At 41.2% G+C, this 16831-nt stretch overlaps 1 protein-coding gene across 4 annotated transcripts in view; it reads left to right on the top strand.

Moving 5' to 3' along the window:
* The window catches only part of LRP4 (LDL receptor related protein 4), an 81032-nt gene that overhangs the window by 23098 nt on the left and 41103 nt on the right, over nt 1-16831 (top strand). The window lies entirely within an intron of this gene.

The raw sequence follows: 16831 nt of genomic DNA, 5'->3' as shown, positions 1-16831 counted from the left end.
GGCGACAGGAAGAGATGAATTGCTGAAGAATGACACTGGCAGGGACTATTGTTCATTTTAACGCTGGAGCAGGAGCAGAGAGAAACGTTCACACGCCATTCTTGGGCATCCTGCTGGGCAGGCTAGGAAAGGGGCATTCCAGCTGGTCATGAGATTTGGCCAGGCAGATTGAATTGGGTTGAATAGAGTGCTCGCCGTTTTTTATTATTATTATTTTTTTCTTATAAAGAAACCCACTGATTAATTGCAATGGAACCTGATAAAAGGGAGAGTCTGAAACCCACATAGACGTTACAGACATAAAGCTGTCGGCCTACCAGCATGTGATAACTGGGCCTTAACCCTTTACAGGGCTCTTGGGGGATGGGGATGCTCACCGGAGTCAGCGTTGCCCAGTCTATGTTTACATGTTGTGTGAGAGAGGACTTCTGTCATTTGGGGCCGGAGTTGTGTGCACAGCAGGAGACCTGTAAACAGACTGCATCTCATGAAAGACAAGTGCCTGAAGAATGAACATACCATTTAGGGATATTTTGTTCATGGAGAGGTTGTATGGGGATTTACTTAAATGTTGTTGGCTATATTTTAGTAGTTTTGCAGAATTTAGCAGCCCTTGTCTGTATCTATCTCTGTCTGTGCAATCCTGAATATGACAATAGGAAAAATCTGTGAAGAGAACTGTAAAGTTCCACAGGCCTCTTGAGGATTGTTGCAAACACACTTGATAGAAACATCAATACCCTTGTGGGGGACATAACATCAAAAAATAGGTAAGTATTTAAAAGAATGCTGTAATCTGAGAACAAAGCTATAGCTCAGCTGAACTTGGAGGCTGATGGGGAGATTGAAAGTGGATGGACAACTTGGACGTACATTGTCTCAGCAGTGATAGGATGGAATTTCAAGATGCTTAGAGACCCCTTTCTATGAGTGAAAACTCTTGGTCTTATTATATATTGGTTTCATTTCAAATGTGTGGGGAAAAAAGTCCATGTTGTGATACTTCTGGTTTTCTTTAACTCATTTTTTTTACTCTGCTGATTTAGTGTCTGGACATGGTTGAATGCCCTCTGCTCGTTCTCTTGCTTCTTTAATATCATGTTTGTAGTTTGCTGCTTTTGTTGAGAAGCACAGATGATTTATTCAAACAGACTCTTCAAGCTTTGAAAGGGGTCTCTGTGTTGCCGTGTGAGGAGACTGGGAGGGAGGACAAACACTCTTGCCCCCCAGCAATGTTTAGCTTCAAGTGTGACATAGTAAAAGATGGCACGTAAGATCTCTAATGAGTATGCTCTTCAGTTGTTTTATCCTATTCTATAGCACCCTGTGCACATATGCATCCCCTGGCTTGGAAGTGTTTCTCTAGGGAGGTGGAAAGAGCAGAGATACAGTAGGAGCAAACAAAGGTCCTTTGTTGGCCCTGGGAAGATGACAGAGAGATTGCTTTTTGCTATCTAAAGCTCCTTGTTCTGCTTTTTGCTATCTAAAGCTCATCTCTCCCAGAGAGAAGAAATTGTGGAGGCAGTAGGAGCTTTCCGAGATGGAAGCTGCTGCTCTTCCTTTTTGGTGTCCAGCATCTCTGGTCACTTCCATCAGAAGCTACTGATGCAGGTTGTGCCCTCACTGGCTTGGCTTCACAGGAAGCAACTGTTGAATGGAGGAGTCTTTATGCTCAGCTCCTTCCTGTTGGGAAAAGGACAGGGGGAAAAAAGTCACAATTGAAGTACGTTTAAACTCTCTCTGCATAGACATTCGTATTGGATTGAGTATTCAAGGGAAAAAGGGCATTATGTTGTTTGAATCCCTGCAATTCATCAGTAAAATGGAGAACAGCATGAACAGACAGGATCTTGCACTGTTTTCACTGCATCCTCTTCATGAAAAGAGCCTGCTGCAAGAGCTGCTCCTGCAGGCAGCTGTGTACCACTCCCTCCGAGAACATGGGATCTGTCGAGATCACGGCCAGGGAGGCTGGAAATATCCATCTGCTCTTAGCTAACCAAGAATGAGAGTCTAGTTTCATGGTAACTCAGCATTGACATAGCCAAGGAGTCGGGAATAGCAGTTTCCTCAGATTCTTATTCTGTATTTTGAATGCGGAGAGAGGAGGGTAGATGAGAACCACTGTAGTTGCACAAACACCTATGAGTAAATGGGACCTAAAAAGTCTGCTGTTCCCACAGCTACGTGGGGATTGTATAGGGGAGTCACTTCACAAAAATCTTCTTACTTGTTGCTTACTTCCCATGTCTTGCTTGTTTCTGTTTCTTCTGTTTGTGGCTTCTCCTTCCTCCCTGCCACCTACTAGCCCTGCTGTAGTCCTTTCCTGCAGCTCTGTTAACGTTTAACAAATTTCCCTCCAGTTCCTATGTTTCTTTTGGCTGTAGCTCAAGGCAAACTCCCCAGATCCAAAACTAATTTAGGGCTCTGAGCAACAGTAGCATTTAAATGTTGGCTTTGTGCCATCAGGCGGGCAGCCTCTTCACTGAGAAGAAATCTAATTCCAGTGTTTATTAGATCAACAGTGGCCTCAGGGCTGGACTTCCTTTAATGTTGGCCTTTTAATAATTGTAAGGCTAATACAGGAACTTGGGACCCCCAGGAGGGTCTCAGGAGCCTGGCTCTGACCTTTTTTTGGGGAAACAGGTCTTGGATCCGTCTTAATTTGGGTCAGGGAGCATAGAGGAGCAGACTGGTGAAGTGGTGCAGGAGGTGTTATTTTGACTTCCCAAGCAGCGTGTGTAAATCCTTCCACATTTGTGCAATAGTGACTTTGATTTCCTGCAAGCTTGTTTTAACGAGCTCTCTGGGGTAAGGACCTAGGTAGGGCAGGGCAAATTGTGCCCTGGTTAAGAAGTGGACTGGGACCGCATAGGATCTGCATTAATTTCTCAGCTTGGCCACAAGCTCCTTGGGAAGTCACTTAGGGCTCAGATTTCCAAGTATGAAGAGTCCCTGCGGTGGGAGGTATGAGTATTTTGTAATACCGAGAGTCAGGTCTAAATCTGTTTGGCCAGATGTGTAATGATAGTTAAACGTCTAATTTTTCCGCTGATTTTAAATGACTTAGGCACCCAAGTACTCACAGATCTGTGCTGCTGAGCTTCCATTTTCTGCTTCTGAATTGAAGATAATACTTCACAGCTTTTAAGAGGTGAACAATTCTTCATTAATAGAAAAAGGCACTCTGACACTGTAGTGCTGGAGGCCACTCACATACCTACAAAGATGTGGTTCCATAATTAGGTAATTTTGCTTTTTGTGCATCTTCCTCCCCCTGCCTCAGTGCTGTTGCTATTATTTCATGGAATGTGAAGAGGAAACCCAATGTGAACAATATGGAATTGGCTGTAAGGGATCCTCTGGTGCTTCTTACTATTGTGGTTAATTTTTCTGGGGTGTGAGTATGAATGAACTGTGGAGCTTGCAGGTTTGAGGAAGCAGCGTTTGAGACTTCCAGTTGAAGCAGAAAAAGAGTTTTGTGACCACTTTCTAAATGTTGCAAAGGAGTCTGATGTCCAGGTGCTGTGGGAGGTGTAGGTCGGTGCTTTGTGAGCTGCCTAGAAAGCAAATGACTGCGGGTGGGCTGAATAGGGTCCAATGCACAGCATAGCTGCCTTGCAGTAACCCCAACGCTGACCTTGTTTTTCCTGTTGCCAGTTCTTTTGGGAAGAACTTATCCTACCTGAGCCCATAAAACGTATTTGCATTAAGCTTGTGTTCTTGAGTGCATGTGTGTGTATATATATGTGTGTGTGTGTTAAAAAAATGTTACTGGTAAAGATTTCTTTTTTACTTTTAAGTTAATACCATTCTCTGGTAGGCAGCACAGTTGCTGTGATGTCTCTGTGGTTGTGTGGTACCCCTTTCTTTGCCAGGCCCAACCCTGTCCTTCCAGCTCAGTCTGGCCGGTTAATAATTGCCCCTTTGCTACTCATTCTCCAAGGGCAACATAATATCATGTGTGGGGTTATTTTTTAGAAAACGATGTACAGAACAACTCTCTTTGTCCCAAGATAGCTCCGTTTATCCTGTGGTTTGTGCTTTTGAAGTCCTCCTGCCTGTGGGATTGCAAAAATGAGCTTCTGCCTCCTCATTGCCACAAAACCACACTGTGTATCCTACCCCTTCCCTGGTGAACTCCTCTGCTAAGCAGAGCTGTTGTGGTTGGCTTTCCAGTCTCTTGTGTGGCAGAGAGCTGGAAAGCTACAAAGCTTAGATGGTCCACCACTAACATGATGGCCTCTTTATAGGAGACCAAAATAAACTCCTTAATATGACCCTGTAAGAGAACAGTCTCTGTCTTGTCCAGGAACCTGGCCTTTTCTGTATTGTGCCGTAATGATGGGAAGAATCTGACTGCAGCCCACAAAGCCAAAATGGACTTTTTTGGAGGCAGAACTCGTCTCCTTGCACTATGTGCTTGGACAACTGCAGTCCAGCTAGAACATTAGGTTCCCTGAAAAGAAGGACTTTACAACACTTGTATTTTTATCTCCTGAAAAGAAGTGTATGGCTATCCATGTTGATGCATTCTGGGACTGATCAAGACAGAGGAACTTGGCTTTTGTCTTGAATAGGTTAAATGAACAAAAGAATGTTCTGGGTTCTAGTTTTGGAGAAAAGTTGGGCATATGTTCTGAAGGGCAGAATGTCCTTATAGCTAGTCCAGTGCCTGGAGCATCTGAAAGATTAAAGAGGCTGGTTGATAATTTCCTGTGGGACAAACTTACTTAGCCTATTTCAGAGAGCCAAACCTTGAAGGCCAGGTTAAAAATGGCTTCTGAATGTGCTGTGAGCAAGGTTATGGGTGCTTTGTAAAACCAGAGAGCACTGGACAAGCACTGGCACAGTAATTAACAAAGATCATAAGTGGTGTGGGAGGGGGAGCTAAAGCTCAAGAAGTTTCTGAATCTAAAGAGAAAGGAGCCAATTTCTTAGAGAATTTGTGGTAAGGAGGTGGTTGGATAAGATCATTTGTGTTCTGAGTTTTCCTAAGTACATATTCCAGGTTTTAATCCTTGCAACCCAGATCAAAAAAATACGACTTTTAGTTTTTCTTGGTTCCCTAAAGCCTCTGAGTACTGCTTTTCAAGCAAAGATGGCAGAAGTGCTTCTTCCTCTTAGCTGTCCTCTTTGGACCACTCCATTTTCTTAGTCCTCTTTCCCCTTACTCTGAGGTGCAGTTTACAGATGGTAGATTAAAATAAATTGGCATTAATTTCAGTTTTCCTTAATGCTGTGACCTGTAACTGGTTCTTCAGTAGAATCTGCCAGAGTTGGAGGCCGTTACTGTTCAAGAGTATATGCAGAGAGGAAGATGTATAGCTATCCTATATGAAACTGAATACCGAGTGGGTTTTGGTTTTCTTTTTTGTTTTAGCTCAAGTCAGACTGAGTTAGTCCATGCTCAGTGAGATGACAACTGTGTCTTAGCTGTTAAGCAAGGGATTCAGTAAAATCCCAAAGACACTTGCAGCTTGGAAGAGGACATGACAGGAATGGGAGCAGAAACAGAGTGAATGTTGGAAAAGTACTGAAAGTTTGTTTGTCTTAGAAGTTAATACTTAAGGTTACTTAAACTAAGGGAAGTGAAGTAGAAGAGGGAGGAACGCATGGATGCAAATTAAACCTTTGTTTTCTCATATTGCTGTTATGAGTGACAGATGCCAAGCTGTTTTTCAGTAGGTGTTGTAGGCTGCTTGCATTCATCTCCATTCAGTGAGGGGGAAAGATTGCAAGGCTTCAGAATTTCTGAAGTAGCTCTGAGTTCTGATTCTTCCAGGTGGTTTCCCAGAAGTGACAGAGCATATCCTTGCTGTGATTGTAGTAAACCTTGGGTGCTCCAATGGCTGAGGTAATGTAAGGCTCACTGTAGGATAATTGTTTCAAGTATTTACTCTTTTGTTAACTTTTGCAGGTGCATTGCAGCTCTGTGCTTTTGTGATCTACTGCCGCCAAAACCCAAGTTAGCTACTTTAAAACTAACTTGAGTAGATCGACAGTATGCCTTAGGGACAGCAACGAGTGAAGCAGACCTTTCGCAAAACGCTGTCTGTAGCAGCAAGAGCAGGGGTCTGTTCTAGGGACTTGGTGAGAGCCTGCTTTGCCCAAATGCCTCCTTCCCTAAGGCTGTAAGGGGCAGCATTTGATTAAAGTGGTGCTTTGCCTTTAGGGGAGTAGGTGCACTTTGGTTGTCTAAAATTTTAAAAACATGTATATGGATCTCATAGTTGCCCCAAATGTATACATCTACTACTGTCACAGAAATATCCTCTAAGATGTATATGAATAAAAGCTGCTTAGGTTTTTTTCTTTTTGGACCCTTCCTTGTGTTCTCCAACAAATGTCAATAGCGTTCTTATGCCTCTGTGCTTCTTTCCCTTTGTTTTCTCATTTTAACTTATTTACAGAAGAGGAGGATGAGAGAAATCCCTCTGTCTATGAAGTAATGGAAAAATTAAAGGAAAGTTTATGGAAGTTAAAATACCAATGTTTTCTGTCCTGTAACTGGGAAAACAAACTCCAGTGTTTCGCTAGTCCTGATCAATGTCTGTAGCTTATCTCCATGAACTTTGATATAGTAGAAGGATTTCTGACTGCTCAGTAAGCTTCGTTCTCAAGAACTGTCATACTAGTGAAACTCTTTGGTGACTGAAGTAAGTGAAATACATCAGAAGTACCTTTTTCCTATGGACTATCTCTTTAAAACAGCAGGTTGCTTCTCTAGCTGGCACTTAGCAATTGTCTGGTATCGTGAAGGTCTGCTGGTAACATTTCTGCTGTCATGCCATTATTTTCTAAATTTTAGTGTCTACTGTACTGTATGATTCATGATAAATGAGCAGTAAATTGTTCACAACCCTTATGGGACAGGAAAGGATAGAGGTTGTTAGTGTGTGGTTTAAAAAAAAAAATACAGTGAAAGAAATGGAAAGTTATGTGTCTCATGTTGCTGAAGTGACTAATTCTTGCAAAGCATGATGTAGGCTTAAGGTAGTATTTTAAAGTGTCTAGCATGTGTCTAGGATATTCTGAAAGGGTTTGAGTCACGTAATTCTGCCTGCCAGGCCGTGGTGGTCCAGCTAAACATTCCTGCACTGTTATAGAGACGATGATGATATTTTTAAATGATGTTATGCAGCAGCAACCTTTTATTATTCCACCCATTTCTGAGTGGTATTTTATTTCTGTTTAATGTGCTTGAGTGGAATGGTCTTGCATGACAAGTAACTTAGTGCTGTGGTTGAGCACTTTATATCTGTCCCTCTAGATTCTTCATTGTAGTTCTCTATTGACATGCAGTTGCACAGGAGCTTGCAGCTACATAAGGAAATGCCACTCCAGGCTAAAATCAGTAAAGTGTGTTTCTTGATGGCATTCTTCAGGTGGTATAACAAAATATGGATTAAATGCCCTCTGCTTAAGAGAGAAAATCTGCAGAGAATGAAATGCAAAGGCTGGAAGGGTGCTTTTAACAGCAATAGGAAAGAAGTTTCACGAGGTGGGAAGCATAATGCTCTTGCTTCTTGGAATCCAAGTTTATATGTAGGAAAAATGAATTAGTCCACAGAGAAAATATAAATACATGGGTTAAAAGGATTTAGGAGGCTGAAGCCCTTCCAGTAAGGGCCTTGAAGGTGAGAAGCAGAATGTCAGAGATGATACACTGCAGCTCATGACTTTCTGTGGTCTTTTTTTTTTTTTTACCAAGAATCTGTGAAGGTGAAAACAGATGTTCCCACTGTCTAATGGTTTTGAACACGCTTGGAGAGAGAATGGGAAAACTATCGTCTTGAATTGTGATCTTTTGAAAGGCTTAAAGCCCTTTCTAAGATATGTCTTTTTGAATTGACATTGGACATGACACCCGAAGCAGGCTGATACGGTGCTTGGTTTCTTGAATGACAGCATTGATTGGCAGGCATGCGGAGCTACAGAACAAAACCTACATTTTTGACTTGTCAGCTGCAAATGTTTGAGGGAACCTTGTAGTTAGAGAAAGTGGGACATTTGCCATTTAATGGAAAATAAATATGCAAAAAGCATCACATATGGTCATATTTCTGCCAAAAGATCTGGATACTGGAGTCAAGATGTTTTACCAGGTTCTTACAGAGTGGTTCTGGTGTCACCAGGGAAGAGCTGCATAGGAGTCTGAAGAGTGGACTGGGGGGAAAAGTCACTCAGATCAGACTTTCTCCTGTCTGGCCTTGACTGGTAGAATTCCTCTGTTGTTTGGAAATAGTTGTCATTCATCTGCCTGCTACTTCTTGCCTGCCTTTAGACAGGGACTTTGGACTGAGATTTTGATGTGTGTAACATGCTTTGGTGGTTGAAAGGTTCCTGTTTCTATACTGGGACTTCATGAGTTGTCTACCATGAGCTATTTCCATAGGCAACTGAGGGGTTGCTCAGGAAACAGGATAATAAAAGTCCTATTTAAAAAAAAAAAAAAAAGAAAAAAAAGGCACAGAATGGATGATTGTTGCCTTTTGTCTGATTTCAAGAACTAAATGGTCAGCAGGAGAGAAAAAAAATGCCCTGTTGGTTCAGGCTTCAAACAGAATCTGTTTGAAGTCTTGTGGGAGCAGTGTGCCATAACACACCTTTGATAAATATTTTGTTGCTGTGGTTAGAATATGCTGTTTAGTTTCCCTATATCAGCCTCTGTCTGGAACTCCAGTCTTATATCTGAGTTCTCCACAGGGAGAAAGTTTCTCCCTCCATGATGTGACACTTATGCATATTTAGCCTAAAGTATTTTTTTGGCTGCCATATTGTGTCGTAACATAAACCAATGGCTAGTTTGTCTTTTATTATTGCTCCTTGATTTCTCCAGGCATTGCTGCATCCCAGATTTTTCTTTTCATTTGAGTATCTGTTTCAAATTATTTTTCACCAGATGCACTAGCTTTAAAAAAATAAATAAATTTAAGATTGAATTTTAATTTCCTGGCCAACTCTAATCTTCTAAGGTCCCTTCTATGTTATTTCTTTTTCCTCTGTGGTCTTTGTAGAAGAATATCGCCTATTTTGATACTATTTGCAGGCATCTTTAACATGATAGTTACTCTCTCTTCCAGATCATTAATGAAGTTATTTAATGGGACTGGATCTAATGCTGATCCCTATGATACCTACTAGCCATCTCTACTCCCTGCAGCTTGACTTGCTGCCATTTCTTATTATCTCTTGTTTATGGTCCCTCAGCTGATTTTTTTTTTTTTGTCTGCATGTACTGGTAACCAAGCCAATTTGAATTAGTTTTTGAGTAGAATTTCACGGCCATTTCATGTCCCTTCAGCTGCACCTTCTGTTCAAAGACTCTGGGTATATAGAAACATAGATTAAACCTTAATATATTGTGCTGATGTAACAGCAGTATCCCCACTTCTAGAGGGGGAGAAGTAATTTTGTCAAACACTCATCCTAACTCTATCGGTATCTTCTACAGTATCTAGAGACCTCAGTTAAAGTCATGTTGTTTATTGCAAGGTGTTTGTTTATGACTTGAAGGATTTGGGAGAAGGAACTATAACTATTGCTTCTTGATCCTTGAGTCTTCATGTTCAAATGAAATCCTTCTTCAGTATTTCTTTTTCAATACTTGTTTCTATAAATGCTTTCCTATGCCCTGGGTGCAGGGTGAGGTTTTTAGTGGGGTTGGTAGTCTTTACTTTTGTGGGATCAGAATTGGGCCTCAAACTCAAACACGTTTTTAAAGGCCTCGTATTTCTTGACCCGTGCATTGTTTCTGAAAATACGGCTTCTGTTCCTGTCTCCCTCTACCTCATCATACGCCCATCACACAAAACACTAACTCAGTTTGCACTTTTGTTGCACCCCTTATTTTCTTTAGGCCCTAATTAGCAGACACTCTGGGGAATTTCTCTTCCTTATGCTTCCTATTCCTTGTGGTCGTGTGAAGTGTAACATTTTTCAGGTCTAACCTGCATGGTTGTGCAGTTTAATGTAAGTAATGAAGGGCTGTTGTGCTTAATAGTGCGCCTCTGTGTAGAATTTGTTCAGCAATGTGTTTAATTGAGAACCAGCTGGTTTGGGACTGAGGTATCCCTGCTTTTGCAAATTGAGAGGGGAACCTCTAAGCCTGGAAAACTTTCATCCTCGCTTGAAACCTGCCAAGTAGACATAATACACAATTACAAAAAAGCTTGTAACATCTTCAACCTCTCCTCTCTGGCTGGTGTGGTTTTGGTTTTGTATTGTTGGGGTTTTTTAGGTTTTATTTGGTTTTTTAAACTTAGCACTATCATATTCTTCCTCCAAACAAAACTGAAACAGTTCTGTTTAAAGCTTTGAAAACTTTTGCGTTGGTCTTTCTAGTGCGATTAATTTTACTCTAAGCAGGCATCGAATACTTGGAGACCATGTGGGTACCCAGTCAGAACTGCTTCAGGTACTTCCATAATGGGAGTTTAAAAAAAAAACAAAAAAACCCTGTTGGCTTTTATCAGTGTGTGGTGCCCCTTCTGACATCAGCCTGTTGTGCTGTAATGTTGCCTTTGCTGTGTCTGCCAGCAGAGCTCTGGGCTTAAACAATGGTCAGCAAATCCCTCTTCTAAAGCTGGATTAACTGTACTTTCCTTCAGTGGAAACTGCTATTTGGGTAAGAGAGAGGAATCCAAAACTTTCATTTTCCCTCAAGATGGGCAAGCAAAGAAAGCTGAGCTACTTTGCTATAGAAACACTGGAAATGCTGGATGAAGGAGGAAAATGTATCAACTGAACTATGTTCGAGGCCGTCTTAAATGTCCAAGGTCTGCCCTCATCAAGGTGTATATGTGATGGGAATGTAAAAGCAAGCCTGACCTGGAAGAGGAGAAAGAGAGAAAATGATATCTGACGCAGGCCCTCTAACACCAGGTGTGCAAGGTTAAGGTGTTAAAGGCTATGCTATAGAATTCACTAATTCTAACACCAAATAAACAGTGAGATGCTTATGGGTTCTTAAAATACAGAAATAAGAAAAGAAGTGCATCTGTTGAAGCCAGGGCAAAATGTTTGGATGCTTAGTCCAAATTTGTTAAAAAATGCTTCCAGTGCTACTGTTCTGCACATTCTCTGGGGGGAAGAGAAATCACAGCATTGTGCCTGCCACTATTAGGACTTTTTCTCATTTTTCCCTTTAATTCCATTATTCGTATTTCAGTTCTTCTGTACAGTCCTGGATTTCTTTCTCTTTGTCACTGTAACTGTCAAATATTTGTATTCTATTTTCATACCCCTTCAGTATCCACTTAGACTTTGTTCTCTGCCCAGGGTTTTTATAGGGTAGGACTAAAATTATAAAGACTGGTACTGTCATCTTTTTGGTTGTGCCTCTTGTAGCAATGAGGTTGCAGAAGGATCTTGCCTTCCATTGAAGGACTTCTGTAGGCCATGAAATGTGGAGTTAGCTGCCTGTTCATGGAAGGAAAGGAACTCAGATCCATGTGTTAGTCCTGGACCAAAAGAGCGATTGTTCTTTCCAGAGACTTCTCATTCTGAACTGAACAGTCTGCTACTATAAATCATGCCAAATATTTTTGTGGTTCTAGGTTTTCTAAACCTGTTGGTGCTATTTTCTTTGCTGTATAGAAGAACTAAATGCATACTCAGCCATGGTTGGCTGTGCTGCTCTGTGTTGCAGGTACATGCAGAATTGCAGGATGGTGCAAGCAAACTGATGGCTGTCGATTTAATACCACTACTTTAAAAAAATTAACAGTAAGATTTTCTGTGTTAGGATGAAGGGGAAAAGATGCAACTAACAGGGTGGTGTGGAGTGGAAGTCTCTTATGTAGTCAGTTCTTGGTACCTAGAAAGAAAGAAAATGTGGAAAGGCAGCATGGCGTTGACCATAGATGCTAGGATCTTTGGCAGTTGTTCATGCAGTATTCTTGGTCAACATCCATTTGAGCAAACTTCATATTACGGGACAGTGAGAAAATCCTGCTATTGCTAGAATGCCGCCAGGGCGTGACAGAGCTGATGGACCCTGAAAAGTAGGAACATGTTCATCTCAACATAAGAAAGAAATTTTTACAGTGAGAACAATCATTCACTGGAACTACCTCCCCAGGGACATGGTAGAGTCCCCATCGGTGTAGGTTGTCAAGATGTGACTGGACAGGGTGTAGATAATCTCATCTAGGCTCCCTCTCCCATGAAAGGTTGGACTAGGTCATCTTCCAAGGTCCCTTCCAGCCTGGGCTGTTTATAAGATTCCATGTTCAAGCAACAGCTGTAGAAGGTTGAATTGCTACAAAATGGTGGTAAGAGCTGCCATCTGTCATTATTTTTAATGAAAATAGAATTAGCATCTCTCCTTTTGGAAAAAAAGCATGCCATCAGGACTTGAAAGAACAGTGTTTTCACTTTCCCCTAGAAATCTGCTGTCCCTAACAAAACAAAAGCTACAGAGTTCAGTTTGCTAATTATTCTGTCTACTTAAGCTTCCTTTGTAATGTCAGTGTTTATGTGAATCTGTGGCAAATACAGGGCTGTTATGTAATAGCTCTGAGGGTTGCAAGTGACCTCATCAGCAAAACGAAGCTTTGTATATTAGTTTTTTCTTTATGGGCTATATTATTTGGCCTAATGAAGAGTTCCTGGGGGGGAGTGGGGGGTAGCAGACTAACAAGTTATTTCTTTAAGCAACCCCACCTACCCTCCTCCAAAAAAGATGTGTAGAAATAACAGGATGATTATTGACTTTTGCTTTTCAGCCAGAAATGATGTAACTGTTTTGCCAACTTTAGACAGAAAATTACAAAGATCCTAACTATATTTTTAAGGGTGAGAGGGGAGGAAAAAATCCACCCTCCCTTAGGAGATGTTTTAGTCATCAGATGACTGTGAGGATGGGGAGGGGATTCAGAAGGAATCAAGAAACTGAGCATACCATGCTAAATTTAAGGTGATGGCAGATGTTAACTCAGGCCTGTGTTTAAACTGACTTCCTGTTTTTAAAATCTGGAGGCTGTTTGTATAATACTTTGCTATGAAAACTGTTTGGTTACTGGATCCTGCTGCTGTCGCATCTGGAGGGAACCAAGCCACTGACAGTGCAGATAATTTTTTTGGTTACTTGTACACATGGGCAAGTGAAAGAGTAGAAAACTTGCGTGGTGATCACGTGAGGTATCAAGAGAGGCCAGGAAAGTTGAATGATGTCAGCTCAGCACCTGGCAATGGCTCTGTTTAGCTTTTGTGTATTGTTTTGTATATATTGCATTGTTAAAGTATGTTGGGTTTTTATCTCCTGCATAAGTGAAATCATTTTTGTGTATAGAGGGTCGGTAAAACGTCCAAGCCTGCAATGTTGATGAAAAGTTTTAGGAAAAACATTTGTCGTGGCTAAAGCCCAGAGGTACCCCTCACTGTTCCTGCTCCAGAAGAATGTGCAGAAGTGTAAGTAGATATGTCGGCTTTGATTGTTGGTCCAGTTGCCTGAATGGCAAGTGCTGACTTCCGTCCTGTTCCTGGACCCCTGACTAACTGGGATTGAAATGTGACACTGGAGGTTTATGTTCCACCCTCATGCGCACTCGGTTAGTCTTCTGTCTCACGCTCCCTAGGTTTAATGAGAGCTCAACATTAAAGAGTAAGTCTTCCATTGAGGCTTGTCACACCAAGTGCACTGCTTCTGCTTGTCTGTGAGGGAGTTGGAGAAAACATGCTTCTCATCTTTATCCTTCCTGGCCCTCTATTGTTACAGATAAAGTTACAGGGTAATGTCACTGGAACTCTGAGCACTAGGAAATGATCATGGGATACCAAGAGTGAAATACTATCCACACTGAAATAATTGAGAAAATTCCTGCTGTCTGCAGGGGGTCCCAGGTTTCATTCAACCTGTTCTTTTTCTTGGGTAAAGACTATTCATCCAGGATTGATTCTTCTGATACTGTTTATAGGTTGAAATTATTGTTCTCTCTGAACAAAAATGTGCTTTGCTTGTCCAGGTGTAAGACTAGGGTAAAACATGGTTTATAAAACGCATCATTTTAAAGACTAGAAGGTTAGTTACCCTAAGGGTCACAAATCACAAAGCATTAGACTCACAAAGGTCATAATTCAGACTAGTTAAGCAAAGTGTGCTTACATAATAGTACTACAGATACAGGCTAGCGCATATGAGTGTTGGCATCTGGGTCATAATGTATCCTTCAGCTTCCAACGGTTTCTATAGCGTGGTAAAAACACAAGCCAGAGATAATTGAACATAACAACTCTAATGAGGTGGGAAGAACAGATTTAATATGTGTGTGTATATATATAAAACCTGATATTAGTACCAACTTTTGAAGATAACTGTGTGTTTGACAATGCAGCAGATTAAGTTGCAGTTTGCAGATTGGGACAGCTGCACTAATTCTTTCTTTGCTGTTGCAGAGCTGTATCTTCATGCTGAGGAGCTAAAATAACTTGCTTTTACTTTTTTCCCCCAACTCTCTCATTTGTGCTTATCCAGAAACAAATTATTAAATATATTCCCCTAGTTTAAGAATTGGTTGTCTTGATGTTTGATCCTTTCCTGTTGGTGAAGCTACCCTAAGACATGGTGGACCCTGGGCAAGATAGAGCCAGTCACCAGTATTCTCATACTTGTTTTTTTTCTAGGGGTAATGAGGATGATGATCATCCTGGTGTACTCCAGTAGCAAGGGATATTGGAGCTGAAAGTAGTTGGGATAAGTGCTTTGGAGTACTGTTGAGGAAAATGGTAGAAAAATTGCTTTGGAAAAGGTGACTTAAACAGCAGCTACCTTGGGTACAACATACAGCTGGTTCTGCCTTTCTAAATAGTAGTAGGCAACAGCAGAAGGTGGTTTGTCCTGAATTTCCTGTGCTGCCAATTTGAAGGAACTTGTTTGATTTCTGGGGTTCTTCTGAATTTCCTTGTGTTTATTTCTAATAGTCGGATATGTTGCACAGATGATGCATTGCTTTTCCTTAGGGATGTCTACTGCTTTTTTTTTTGCCTTCTGACTCTACATCACCCACTTGCTGTGTTTGAGTCAGTCTTTGCCCTGGCCATACCTGGTAAATCCTTTGAGGATCTGACCACTCTGCTCCCTTTCATTTGCCTTTGCTTCTTTCTGTTCCTTATTCACTGGATGTTCTTCCTGCCTCAGTCCCTTGTTACACCAGATACTGGCCGCATTCTCTAGCATCCACAGTAATGTCTTGAGATGTACTTTTTCTACTAAACCTTTTAAAGATAATTTGCAGTGGAGATGTGAGAAAGAATAAAAAGCTCATTGCACCCACGGCAGTCTGTGAAGGGATATACGGCAACCAGTTTGGTTGTCCCACATCAGCAGCTTGTGGATGTGCTTGGAAAAGAGTTTGTAGTAGGGCCTCACAACCTGCAGCGTAGCAATGGGAGCAGGCAGCAGAGGCTGGCAAAAACCTCCTCGGCCAGTTTTGTTGCAGAAGAAACTTATCATGGAATTCTTCCTCAAGGAAGAAGTGCATCCCCTCTAAATGTAAATCTTAACTTGCACAAGTGGATATCTTCGCTGGAGGGAATTCTGCTGTTGAGAGAGCTTGCAGAACAGTTACATAAAACTTTGCAGAAACTGCTTTTCCCAATTAGAATGGAAAATAATGAAATTATGAGGCTTTTCTCCCCCCCCCCCCCGCCGTTTAGGATTTTGTGGATAGGTTGCTACAGCTCATGGTTCATCACAGATATACTAGGTGTAACAAATGAAATCAAAAAGTCTGCAAAATAGTTCAGGATGTATATAACTACCACTTGGGGCAAGTATCCCTCTGTATTTCTTTCTTTATGATCTATTGTTTAATCTGAGAGCTTTATGTTTGCTTGAATTGTAGAAAGAAGGAACCATGCAAAAAAAATCCAGTCACAGACTAGCCTGAGGGGATTGTTGATTGAAAGAATAATAATTTGTTTAACAGTGATATTGATTATATAGATTGTCTAGATGATGTCAGACAGAAGTTCAGGCATGACCTTTCCCTTTTGAGAGATGGGCTGTAGCCTGTTCTCTCTCAAGGCAGAGATTTATTAAAAGGCTGTGTGGGATAACATCATAAATAGCTGCGTTTGCACAATGGTGAGAGTCAAGAGTTGTGCAGAGTATTCTGTAGCTGGGAGAGAGGAGAAAGAGTTGGGAGCTCCTTAAGCTAACTTTTAAGGTTGGAAAAAAATGTTCTTATCAGATTATATATTGACATTTGGACTGCATTGTCTTTTGGTCAGTTTGTAGAGTTAAAAATCATATCTTGCTTTCATGAATGTCAGTTATACACAGGATAATGTCACAGTTTAGTCTCTACAGAGAGAGGAGTTGTGGGTTTTGGTTTTGTTGGGTTTTTTGTTTTGTTTTGTTTTTCCTTAGAGTCTGAAATGTCTAAAGCAGTGACATGTAAAAGGTTTGCATCTAGAAAGTTCAGGCTCTGGAGTAGACCCCAGATAACTCTCTGAAGTAGAACCTTTGCTATTCCTTCTGTTGTGGCATCAGAACTAAGTGGAGCGGCAGCAGCACTGTGCTCTAGGAGAAGACTGAGTTTGTAAAATAAAAAGAGTGTTCTTATACCTGGGATTACTTGAATATGATTGTGACTTGTCAAGTTATTTTCTGGATGATTCCCAAACCTTTCTTTGGCAGGTTGATGTTTGCTGTTGCCTTCAAATAGCCCCTTTCCAGGAAACTCTGCATAGTACTTGGTCTCCTATTTCAACAGTGCAAGGGAGTGAATGTTTTCCTTTGCAGTAGAGTATGTGTTCATACATGCGGTGTGTACATGGAGAAAAATTGCGATGTCACTTTGTATTTAATGCATTTACCCTAAAA

The sequence above is a fragment of the Balearica regulorum genome, chromosome 5 (assembly GCF_011004875.1).
Source record: "Balearica regulorum gibbericeps isolate bBalReg1 chromosome 5, bBalReg1.pri, whole genome shotgun sequence".
NCBI classification, from domain to species: domain Eukaryota; kingdom Metazoa; phylum Chordata; class Aves; order Gruiformes; family Gruidae; genus Balearica; species Balearica regulorum.
Note: the sequence above shows the minus strand (reverse complement) of the source record. Positions and strands in the feature narration are given on the sequence as shown.